The 13,518-nt window shown below is 37.9% G+C and overlaps 1 protein-coding gene across 3 annotated transcripts in view; it reads left to right on the forward strand.

Annotated features, from left to right (window-relative positions):
- The first annotated feature begins 10,513 nt into the window (after positions 1–10,513).
- tfdp2 (transcription factor Dp-2) overlaps positions 10,514–13,518 on the forward strand; it is a 48,284-nt gene continuing 45,279 nt past the window's right edge. The window contains exon 1 of one of the 3 annotated variants that reach the window (XM_073862762.1): positions 10,514–10,670. The gene's annotated coding sequence lies outside the window, so the exon portion shown is untranslated. Of the gene's footprint in view, positions 10,671–11,064; positions 11,210–13,518 lie in introns of those variants that run through there. The other 2 variants (XM_073862760.1, XM_073862761.1) reach the window with 2 other exon arrangements.

Raw genomic sequence — 13,518 nt, forward strand, 5'->3', positions numbered from 1 at the left:
CTGAGTTACTCTATAGGCTATTGTTAGCTCATTGACTGTGGCCAGGTTCAAACACTGTCATTGTGTAATAAAGCAAATGAATATTTTACTGCTGCTATTTGACAAGAGCATTTGGAGAATTAAAACAAGAAATGAGTAATTTATGCATTCATACTGGCTACATATTGGATATAGTGGGGTAAACCGTGCCACTTTTAAAGTCGTCATCCTGGCAATATAAGTAAGGTAGATATTAAAATAATTAGGTTAATTTTATGAATTTAAATGATAAACCTCCCTCATAAACTGCCTTTATTATTATATCAAATCAAATACCATATAAAAAGTTATTGTGAGACTTGAGTGAGAATAAATCTGTGAATCACAGCCTCAGTTAATGGTTTTCCAAAGAGTTTATGGATCTGTAAGAGCTTTCTAGTTTTAATAAACACTGACACCTGGTGGATAAAAGTGTTGCTACGTTGCATAAGAAAGTATTCAAATTCCCCATTATTTTTGCAGTGACCACCAGTTTAGCAGATTATTACCATTTGTATTACAATAGTTTCAATACAAATAAAATATCATTGTTATTATAGTGAGAACATAGTACATTTGTGGTTACTTGCTACAATTAAAACCATGATTACTATAGTTTAATCATCATACATTTGCTGAAAGGGACACTCCACTTTTTTTGAAAATATGCTCATTTTCCAGCTCCCCTCGAGTTAAACATTTGAATCTTACTGTCTTGAAATCCATTCAGCTGATCTCCAGGTCTGGCGATACCACTTTTAGCATAGCTTAGCATAACCCATTGAATCTGATTAGACCATTAGCATCGCCCTAAAAAATAATAAAAGAGTTTCAATATTTTTCCTATTTAAAACTGGACTCTTCTGTAGTTACATCGTGTACTAAGACCAACGGAAAATTAAAAGTTGAGGTTTTCTAGGCAGATATGTCTAGGAACTATACTCTCATTCTGGCGTAATAATCAAGGACTTTGCTGCCGTAACATGGCTGCAGCAGGCATAGTAATATTAAGCACTGCCCGAAAATAGTCCTCTTGGTTACTTTCAATAGCAGGGGACTATTTTCGTGCAGTGCGTAATATCACTACGAGCATATTTTTTTTTTAAAGTGGAATGTCCCTTTAAGGGCAAATCATCACAAGTGCAGTGATTAATATTATTACATAATACAATACTTATTCACACAAACCACATTCTGTCTGAAGCTGGTATAATATTTTGTTGTGCATTCTGTGTTAAACATGCAACATTCCGAGTTTATTTTTTATTTTGTTGCTGTGCTCATTTTTTACTTATTTAATTCAGTTAATCTCCTGTCAAAATACGTCCTTTAGAGTAGGTGGTGCCCTAGGCGACCGCCTAGTTTGCTTATGCCTAGAAACGGCCCTGGACAGGATTGTTGCAAGGCACAGATTGAAGAGAAAGGCTACACTAATTCTCAAATGGAACAAGTTTGGCAAAACCCCAGGACTCTTGTTGTCCAGCCCAGGTGGCCAAACTGAGCAATCGGAGGAGAAGGGACTTGGTAAGAAAGGTGACCAAGAACCCAAGAACTTGGTCACTCTGACTAAGCTCTGGAGATCCTGTGTGGGGAAAAGTTCCAGACGCACAACAATCACTGCATGCCCTCCACCGATATGGGCTTTCCACAGTGCACAGCATGAGAAAGCCCACTTAAAGTTTGCACAAAAGCACCAGGAGCAAAATTCTCTGATCTGATTAAACCAATATTGAACTGTTTGACCGTTCTAAAAGTGCAGTGGTTGCACCCGTGCCACCTCTGACATATCAGTGTATGAGAAAATGCTGCATTATATATGTCATGAAACAAAGAAAGCTGGTGTTCTTTCATGGTTCCCCATGCCAAATACAACTCAAGCTTCATTTCAGTAATGGTGTAATGCATATACCTTTACAAAACAGAACCTCTACAGCTTCTCCAGTTAACTTTCCCGGCTGGTATTGTTTAGGCAAATAAATGACACCAACTCCATACACAATATCATTTAATATAGGTCACTAGAGCTCAAATGCAGAGGTTCAATATATTTGGAAACGTGAATGGCATTACTTTAGATCAGGGGTGGCCAAATTCGGTCCTGGAGCTAAACTCTGCAGGACACCGGTCCTCCCAATACTTTTTAAGACCAATGTTGATCACAAAAGTATAGACCCATTCAAGGTTTGTAAACATTGAATGACTATCGGGTGCGCGCGCAGCATGGGGTCAAACTGTTCATACCATTTAGGCTTTCTAGTTTAATCTTACAGGGCTGAAAAATGATGACTTACCTGAAATGAAGTGAGGACTACAAACACAAGCCTCTTTGATATTTGCATTGTCCCAATCTGCCAGTTTAATTGCTTGCAGCCACAGATGTTGTATTTTTTTGTTTTTGAGATTCTGCAGGAATCCCGAAAAACTTAACGGAAGACCTGGTGCGATTTTCACAGCCCACGACGCAAGTAGACATTTTTGACGATACCGATTAATACGCAACTCAATCTGCTGTAATGACTTTTCTGACCCCGACATGCACAGTGGGAACCACCTGTGACGTGAACTGTGAAGGGGTCTATTAGAAAACCTGATTATTTTTTGCTTTAGGACAAAAATCACATGATGATATCATAATGTATTAGCATCACATGCATGTTCTTTTGATCCATCATGAGTGGTCATGCACTTGTGTGCCTGTTTTTATGGCTGTTTCTTTGCATTTATACACTGTAAAACATTTGCTGTTAATGTAAAAATACAGGAAAAAATGTATTTTTGTATCACAGAAAACTTGCCAGTAACTTACTGTAGATCCAAATTTATCACTATAAAAAAATCTGCATTTTTGTCAAATCAACATATGAAGAGTTTGGTTCCAAAACGCGATAGCCTAAACGCCATTTTTGAAAAAAAAAAGAGTTACTGCCAAAATCAGTATTATATCAGGTCAGTAGTTAAAGTAAATTCTTAATTTTACGCAATATCCGCCGTGTTATTCCGTCATCTTTTCTCCCTTTTTTCCCCAAAATGCGATAAACGCCACTCCCCCTTTTTTACAGAACGCAATAAATCCTACAGCCCACCGTTCACGCAATGTAAACAAACATGGCGGCGCGCTGAGTACATGGAGTCCTAGTTTTCCTCATCTACTTTGTACTTCGTGATCAACAAACAAAACAAAATAATACTTTAATTGCATTGATAAATCTGTGATGGTTTTCTGTGACGGGAAAGAAACGTAAACCATCAACATCTAATAATTTACGCAAGAGACACTCGGGAGACGGGTGCTTGTTTGCCCGGGCCGACAGCATCAAGTCTCTGTCATGCTAACACATTGACCCCAGGGGATCTTGTGAAAAACTTTACATAATTTTACTCAAAGTCAACGAAAATCGAGCAGGACTAAAAACATTTTACAGATGATCGCTGTGAAAGACGTTAAGCGACGACGTCAAGTAACCGCATCAATGACAGTGTTCTTAATATGACAAAGTAAGTGTTTTGATCAATGCCATTAATGGTTTTTTTTTATTAGTGTGTACAACTAGTCAACTAAATGAATATAACATGGCAAAGATGAATGCACATTTATACATTGATTCAATAAATTTAAAGCATTTTGAATAAAAACTTGTCATGGATTTATTGCATTTTGTGGAAAAAATAATCCGTTTTTATAATAAATCTTTAAAAATCAAGTTATGGATTTGAATTTTTTATGTTGTTATAACCTAAAGATGCTATGTGAAAGTTTGTAACAGAAAATAGTGGTTTTCATCTTGTCACTTTCTTGGTATAGAAAACACGTTTTTACCAAAATTTGTCAAAATGGATTTATTGCGTTTTGGAACCAAACTCTTCATATGTTTATGCTACTTTAAATTAAAATTTTAATGAACATTAAACATTATCAAGTCTTTATCTTTACGAAATAAAACTATAAAATAACCTCATGCAAAGCATTCTGGGAACCAGAAATCCTCATCAACCTTTTTCCGTTTTTTCCTTCAGATTTTGGTTCCCAGAATGCTTTGCTTGATGCTGTTATTTTTTATGTTTAAGTATATAAAGATAAAGACTTGTTAATGTTTAATGTTTATTTAACTTTTAACAAACTGTTGCCAGTAAATAACATACATTTATATCTACAGTAAGTTACTGGCAAACGGCTGACAGTAATACTGTAATTTCTACCGAATGTTTAACAGTGTAACATTATGTTGTTATTGAATAGGAGGAGTAATGTCATCACACAAACTTTGTAACCGATGTGTCAGAGGGTCTCGTATCTTAATCTTCTCTCAGGTGCAGAAGTCTGAGTTACAGTATTTTAACTGTAAATCAATTGCACCTGCACTGTAACATTTATTATGTAGTTTCATATTGGGAGCAGAGGTTAGGTTTACTTATCATGCGGAGGGAAATACCAAGCTAAGCAATTGCCAGAAAATAAACTTTTAAACAGGATGATGGGAATTTGTTAAGCTTTTGCTTCAAGAGGTATTTATTTTATTCAGTAAGATATTTACACATTTACCAAAAGACAGAACAATAACAATTTAACAATTTACCTGTTCAAACGTTAACGGGCTCTTTAATATACACTGTAAAAAAATTACTGTAGTTATGCAGCTGTTTGCCAGTAACTCACTGCAGAATAAACGTATGTTATTTACTGTCAACAGTTTGTTCAAAATTAAATTAACATCAAACATTAACAAGTCTTTATCTTTACAGAACAAAACCAAAATGACAGCCTCATGCAAAGCACTCTAGGAACCAGGAATCCTTATCAACCGTTTATGTTTTTTCCTTCAGATTCTGGTTCTCAGAATGCTTTGCATGAGGCTGCTAATCCAGCCCTACTCTACAAAAATAAAGACCTATGTTTAATTTTCATTTAGCCCTGAACAAACTTTGTTGCCAGTACATATATTTAAATCTACAGTAAGTTACTGGCAAACAGCTGCCTGTAATACTGTCATGTAACAGTGTTGCCTTTTTGAGCATTGGTAAATGTTCGCACATAGCTGTGAGTCTCTTAGTTGTCTTACAGTCACTTTTGAAAAGGGGTCAAATGTGAAGAAGAGGCAAAGAGGTGTGCAGGACCTGGAGGCTTTTTCTTAAGACCAGTGTGCAGTTTAATGCTCAAGACAAACAACGGACTCATGAACAACAATGATGACCAAGGATCCACACCCTGTGAAGATCGCCGTTTGCGTCACAATCGTCTTCACAGGAAATCCTCTGCTGAATAAATTATGGGGCGGCCCTGTATGATGTTCAGTACTGCTGGTATCCTTACCATGAGGCGTTCTCTTATTATTATTGTGATGCCTAAATTCAACCCAATCAATTCAAGTGAATGCAAAAATAAATTCATGGTCACAAATGTTTCTCAAAGTGACACTTCACAACAAATAAAAAATTTGTCAACATGATGTACCAATGTAAACATCACAGTCGAAGTAATATATTTAGCATTGTAAAACCCAACTCTCATTCAGATCCATTGTGAGCCATATTTACAGTTTTCATAATGAGGAAAAGCGGGTTGTGGAAATACTTTTGGGCAAATTGCACCTTCTGTCTGATGCTGGTGAAATATTTTGCTGTCCATTCTGTGTTAAACACGCAGCATTCAGAGTTTATCTTTATTTTGTTGTAGTGCTCATTTTTCACTCATTTAAGTCAGTGTAGCAGCAGTCAAAATGTATATGCGCTCTTTGGCGCCCCCTGCAGCTGGTGGTGCCCTAGGTGACAGCCTGGTTTGCCTATACCTAGAAATGGCCCTGAGTTTACCCAAAAATGGAAATGTTGTCATTATTTACTCACCCTTATGTAATTTCAACCCTTTTTTTTCATTCTTCAAAAATCCAAATGCAGATTTTGGGTTTTCTGGTTACTATGGGAGTGAATGGTGACTGCATCTTCAAGCTTCAAAAGGGCCCAGAAGTGTTAAATAAATGACTCCACTTAACTTATGTCATATATTTAAAGTCTCCTAATTGTGCTCTCACACCAGGCACAAATGAAGCGTTAAGTGTGAGTGATTTACATGTTAAAGGAATAGTCAATTTTCTTAAAAGAAAAATCCAGATAATTTACTCACCACCATGTCATCCAAAATGTTGATGTCTTTCTTTGTTCAGTCGAGAAGAAATTATGTTTTTTGAGGAAAACCTTGCAGGATTTTTCTCATTTTAATGGACTTTAATGGACACCAACACTTAACACTTAACTCAACACATAACAGTTTTTTTCAACGGAGTTTCAAAGGACTATAAACGATCCCAAACAAGGCATAAGGGTCTTATCTAGCTAAACGATTGTCATTTTTAACAAGAAAAATAAAAAATATGCACTTTTAAACCACAACTTTTCGTCTAGGTCCGAATGCGTAAATGCGTAGTGACGTAGGGAGGTCACGTGTTACATATATAAAACGCACATTTGCCGACCATTGTAAACAATAAACTGACACAAAGACATTAATTAGTATCACTCCACATACAACAACGTAGGAACGGTCCTCTTTCAACATACTTGTTAACACTGGGGCGGAGTTTCGCGTTCGTCCTCTGTGACCTCTTGACGTCATGTCGTATTGCGTGACATCACACTGACGCTTTCAGGACCGGACCTAGACGAGAAATTGTGCTTTAAAAGTGTATATTTGTTATTTTTATTATCAAAAATGACAATAGTTTCGCTAGATAAGACCCTTATGCCTCGTTTGGGATCATTTAGAGTCCTTTGAAACTCCGTTGAAAAAAACTGTTAAGTGTTGAATTAAGTGTTAAGTGTTGGTGTCCATTAAAGTCCATTAAAATGAAAAAAATCCAGGAATGTTCCCCTCAACAACCCCAATTTCTTCTCGACCGAACAAAGAAAGACACCAACATCCCGGATGACATGGTGGTGAGCAAACCATCTGGATCCCTCCTCCAAGAAAATGGACTATTCCTTTAAGTCAGTGCTTCTCAATTATTTTCTGTCACGCCCCCCTTAGGAAGAAGTAAACATTTTGCGCCCCCCCAACTCTCCGCCGTGACTGTAAATAGTATAATTTGTCTATAAAATTGCACATCTGCAAAACATTGTATCCTTATTAACATTAAAGAAAACACACAAAAAAATATATCGATCAACTTACAACAAAGAATAACTTTATTAACATTGTTTTTTAGTCTGTAACAGAAAAGACTTAAAAATGCATCAATTTGCCTGAAATAAAAAAAATCAATCCTTATTTAAAGTATAATATTTTTTGACCATTTGATACTCAAACAAATTAGCGTCGCACACCTGAAGTCAATAGGTAGGTGCGTAGGATAAGACGACAAAAAGCCTCAAAATATACAAAGAACAATTCCTGCACACTATCTGCTTGCTGAAAAACTGTATTTAATGAAAGTTGCGTTGCAACGTTTCGATCAACTGATCTTCATGAAGATCAGTTGATCGAAACGTTGCAACGCAACTTTCATTAAATACAGTTTTTCAGCAAGCAGATAGTGTGCGGGAATTGTTCTTTGGACCATTTGATACTGAAAAATTAAATTAAATATAATCAATAAATAATAATAAAAAACTTAAGCGGCTTATTAGCGTGATTGGGGTGTAATGTCTAAGTGACGGTGCAAAAAAATCACTTCCTGAAAAAGTATTTTCCCCGCGGGGCTCGCGCGCCCCCCCTGGGGGTCCCACCCCACTATTTGAGAAGCACTGCTTTAAGTCAATGCAAAGATGCGATAGACATCCGGAAGCTACGTTAATCGATTAAGAGCTTGTTCTAGTGGCGTGAGATATTGAGACTACAAACTCATATAAAAAAATCCCTCTGGCTGTATTTGATGTTTGCTAAATTCACCTCTGGTAAAGCAGGCGGCAGTATATCTGTAACATATCACTCAAACAACACCTTTTGTGTAAATTTGGTGTAAATAAAGTTTTATTTTCACTTTTTACACCTTTTAATAGCATTTGAGTACAGATATCTAAAAAATATGACTTAAGATGACTCTAAAAATGACTTAAGAAAATAAGTGTAGTTTTTAGACAAAAATAAAAGTTAAGTGAATTTGTGCTTAAAACAAGCTAAACATCTACCGATGCCCTGTTGAAAAAAAGAGCATACCAGCAAGACCAGCATATGTTGTGTTTTGGTGCTGGTTTGCTAGTGAACACCAGCTAAACCAGCACCAAAACAGCATCAGCACCTGTATAGCACCAGATAAACCAGCACTAGCACTAGCTAAACCAGCACCAAATCAGCATAAGCACCAGCATCCCAAGCTGGTCATACCAACAAGACCAGCATATGTTGTGTTTTGGTGCTGGTTTGCTAGTGAACAACAGCTAAACCAGCACCAAATCAGCACCAGCATTAGCACCAGCTAAACCAGCACCAGATCAGCACTAGCACCAGCACCCCATGCTGGTTATACCAGCAAGACCAGCATATGTTGTGTTTTGATGCTGGTTTGTTAGTAAACACCAGTTAAACCAGCAAGAAACCAGCATCAGCACCAGCTAAACCAGCACCAAACCAACATTAGCACCAGCTAAAGCAGCACCAAACCAGCATTAGCACCAGCATCCCATGCTGGTCATACCAGCAAGATCAGCATATGTTATGTTTTGGTGCTGGTTTACTATTGAACACCAGCTAAACCAGGAAGAAACCAGCATTAGCACCAGCTAAAAAAGCACCAAACCAGCATTAGCACCAGCATCCCATGCTGGTCATACCAGCAAGACCAGCATATGTTGTGTTTTGGTGCTGGTTTGCTAGTGAACACCAGCTAAACCAGCACCAGCATTAGCACCAGCTAAACGTGCACCAAACCTGCATTAGAACCAGCTAAACGAGCATCAAACCAGCATTAGCACCAGAATCCCATGCTGGTCATACCAGCAAGACCAGCATATGTTGTTTTTTGGTGCTGGTATGCTGGTGACCACCAGCTAAACCAGCATAGACCAACATAATTCCCATGTTGGTTTGATGCTGTTTTTTTCAGCAGGGTGGGTAGAAAACATTTATTGAATTAAGTGTTTAAGAAAAAAGTAAACTTATTTCAAGATTTGTTTTTCTTACCCCCATTATTTTTGCTTGTTTTAAGCACAAATTTACACAAATTTCATGCGTGAATGGCATAAGTTAACTCAATATGTTCAAACGTCCAACTACGCAATTTATTTGCTTCATTCGCGTCTGGTGTGAATGCAAAATACTCCTTTCATGTTGTGGATATTTCAGTTGCTACATATGATTTCAAAGTAATCATCCTTAAACTGCCCAATAAACAATTCAGAAACAGAAAAAAAGAAATAACGTAATATAACAACAAAATAATATTTAACATTTTCAGTTCACTTTAAAGCTTTAAGAGGCGGTCACCATCTACTCCCATAAACCAGAAAACCCAAAACTTCACTTAAATTAACAATCTGTGCTTGAGTTGTAAAGAACAAAGAAAGACAATGAGGGTTTAAACGACATTAGTGTAAAGTTGTTTTTGTGTGAACTATCCCTTTAACAATAACATTGCAAAAACAATTTCTGGGGCATTCATGGTGGTTGTTTTTAACAGATGTGATAAGCGCAGGTGTGTCTCTGGGTATTGTGGGCTTGTCATACCGTCTTTCCTTATCAAATACCTATCTGCACACAGTAATGTAGTTTAGGCTCATTGCAACTGCTGCCATGTTGACTTCTGTTTCAACATTAGATTTTTGTCAGTTGAATGCATCGAGTTAGTTGGAAACCGGCCATATAACCATATGATTAACATTAACTACAATTGTTTTTCAGTGCTGTATATTACAAAACAAGAGGCTGTGAACTGTTGCTAGGCTATATCGACAGAGCAAAAATTTCCACAGGAAATTGCCATATATGCTCGTTTCAATAATTAAGAAACTTTAAAAGTGTCTCATATATTTGCAATCATATTAGGAAATAACACGACGGGGCTTTTCAACATCATTTTATCTGCATCGTTTAAACAAAACAAATATCTAATGTTTAAATGACAATACGTCATTCACCACGTCATATGGTAAATGGCAGATGGCTCACCCGAACCGCACCAAGCCAAAATAACGCAGTACTACCTCCCGTTGTCTTATTATGTCTACACAAACTAATAAAAATCTCCATAAAGCTTTTAAATGTATTCATCTGATTACACTTGCATAGCAGGCGCTATTTATAGGCGTGTTCTCCTTCATGCGGCGCTATGCAGACCGATTGCCGTATGGCACCGAAATTACCGCGAGAGCGATTTAAAAGCTGTGCTTCGGAATCCATATCGCGGTAATTTGACGCCATACACTGACCAGCCTGTGCAGCGCCGCATGAAATCAAGCACGCCTTTTGTTGCAAGACACGCCTGTTTTGTGTTCCTCTCGGGATAGCCAATCATCTTTAACCTGGCTTCCGGCGTCACAGGCAGGTGTAACCAATCAGAGAGGGCGACTGACTGCCACCGCCAAGCTTGTGTGCGGAGTTCAGCAGTCACTCAGGAAGTGAGCGCAGGGCCCCGCAGTTTCTCTGCTTTCACTCTTGTCCTTTTACACAAAAGTTGTTTGTTGTCCAGCTGACAGACTGTTTCGACACTTTTAGGCTCGAAACCCGAGGTAAGATTCGTTTGATTAAAGTTAATTAAGAAAAATTTGCATGACGGTGAACTTGAAGTCAATTATGAACACACGTATCACTTTGACAGCAGCGTTTGTTATTTACACATTGACGAATTAAACACTTATCTTAAGTGATTCACTTAAATACTAGTTTAATTATTGACAACGAACACTGTTTGATGTATTTCATTAACTTATAGCATGCAGCTAAGTTAGCTGGAATGCAATCTGTGAACGACAATTTTTAACTGTGCCATTCAGTTTCGATGCCATCTTAACGTTACCGCAATGCTTAGATTGCACAAAGTGCTTTAACACTTAACTTACAATTAGCTTGTTGTTAAAATACAGAGAAACCGAGACAATGACGTACAGAGTGCCACTGTGTCGAGTGTGAAACGCTCGAGCTGTCAGTGGGTGGGCGCGCGGCTTGCGCGAGCGAGCGCCGGGCGTTTCTCCGTCGGTTTGTTCTGCAGCTTTTGCACATTTCCGCTGCTCTGAGGACTCGGTTCCGACGAGCTTTCCGTTTGGTTTCGGTGAGAAGTCTTTTACATTCCCTTACGTTGTTGTCTTACTTTGCTTTGTACTTTGATTTGTGCGTATTTTTTGTTAATTCATAAAAGTTTGACTTTGAGAGATGTCACTGAAAATCTGAGGTGATTTTGTCTGTGCTCGTGCGCGTAGCGTTGTAACATTTCAGCTAGTTTTAGGTGTTTATAATGTTTAATGTATGAAACAAGTATAAAGAGCAACAACATTTGTCAAACATTTCATCTTAACCATCGGCTGTCAGAGTCTCTGTTGTTGTTAAACTGTATGATGATGATGTCACGGTAAAGCGATGTTATCAGATGATAATGCCAAGTTACTTTGATGTGGTGCAAAATAATTATTTGCGCAAGCACAGTGTTTACATGGTACTCCATGTCTTACAAAACCACGCTAATACCATGACACACATATAAAAACAACCATATTATTATACAGAAGTGCATAACCAAAAACATTTATCACGGTGTGCATAAGAAAACAAGCCGTTGCCATGGCACCACGTGCAAAAAACACTTGCTGTACCTTTTATGTTCAATTTTAAATGTTCCAAAGAATGCATTGAAATAATCTGTTAAATTTTTCTCTGATGTCTACATAAAAGGTATGTGGCTTTAATAAATGCAAAAAATATTCAGAGATGGTTTTCCATGTCTATTTACAACCCTAGGATTCGCCTTTAGAATGAAATAGTCTATTATTACCTTATTTGAAAGGGTCATGAATAATAATCTTGAGCTCTGCTCTGATTGGCTGTTTCTCAGAGCAGCTCCTTCAGTAGCTCTGTGTGTGTGTAAACAGATCTTATGTTTGGGCCTGTATTAGACAAAGATACAAAATTTGAAGTATAATCAATCGTTTGGATATTGTTTATAGACATTTCTAAGTGAAAGGTTTGTGGACCTGCAAAACGTAACTGTAACGTCTATAGTAGAACTTTAGCCTAAATGCTAGCATATAGCATTAACTAGCATATAGCGCTAATTCACCAGTCACAACTTTGTTTTTAGCATTGTAACAACATTGTACCTAATTTGGGGCGTACATCTCGACTGCAACGTGTTATGTTGAGATAAATGCAGTTTTACATTCTACGGCACCTTTAAGCTATTACCATGAATCATGATAACTTTGTTTGTTAAGATATTGACACCATTGGATTATATTTGACAATATAATCAGGCATGTTTGTCTTCTAATGTGAGCTGTGTTTGTCTGTGGTTTGTCTATTCCCCTTTGAGATTGTTTTTATGATGTTGTTCACCTTTTTGTGATGAAACACCTGAGCCATGTTGCTCAGGAAGTGCTTGTTCACCAAACTGTGAAGTAAACATTCAAAAACATACAGGATAAAATATGAAGAGGCTCATGCAGGTGTTAAAGACTGAGTGTTAGTAGTACAGTGTGTTTAGTATGATAATTGGGAAAGAAAGCTCTAGGGTGTGAGGTCATTGGGTTTAGGCTTAGCTTTCTGAGATTGCAGGCAGGACTGCGTCAGATTCGAGGCAGACATCTGTTGGTCCTGCACAAACGGTCTGGATATTTAATCCCTCCAGTTGAGAGGGGGAAGGGGGGGAGCGAGCCCCTCACAGTGTGTGTGACAGGTGTCCTCCTGCCATTTATTGAGCACCTCAAGCAAAATTTCCCATTTGTCCAATTGTTGAGTGTGTATTTGTATCTGTAGTGGCTCTTTGTCTGTTTATTTTATTTGCGTTTATGCAGGTGTATTGTTGGTAAAGTCTGTGTCAGCTAGTTAGCAGCCGAACACGTTGAACGCAAAGTTCAAATGTATTGATCTGTTGTGATCTAATACTGCATTGTTGTGATACAGCCGTCACATGAGAGGGTGCAGTCTGTCTTTGTGTGTTTGTGTTTGCACATGCACAAAAGAGAGTGAAAGGACAGAGAAAACACTCACCGCGGATCCTTTTTGGCGCCATTTCCCAGCTGTCTTATTCAGTCGTGTGTACTCTAGTGTCACTGTAACATGTCCCTTGGGACACACTTGCATGCAGTTAGCGCTGTGCCGCCTGCAACAGAACGTAGGCTTGTTTTTGTGCATGTTGCTGTGTATGTGTATACGCTTGGGAGACTAAACTTAACCTTCACCATTCATGTCGCAACACTGCACTTTCCATTCTAGGAAGCTGAAAATCCAGCATCAAGTTTCCGGATTGCTGTAGTATGTACACATAGCAAGTCACTCATACTTCAAATTGTATTACTTTTTACTGTCAGAGTTTAAAAACATTATGTAGGATGACCATTCGATAGTAACTTGATGTGATTCATTATCTT

This window comes from Misgurnus anguillicaudatus, chromosome 24, assembly GCF_027580225.2.
Source record: "Misgurnus anguillicaudatus chromosome 24, ASM2758022v2, whole genome shotgun sequence".
Classification (NCBI taxonomy): Eukaryota; Metazoa; Chordata; class Actinopteri; order Cypriniformes; family Cobitidae; genus Misgurnus; species Misgurnus anguillicaudatus.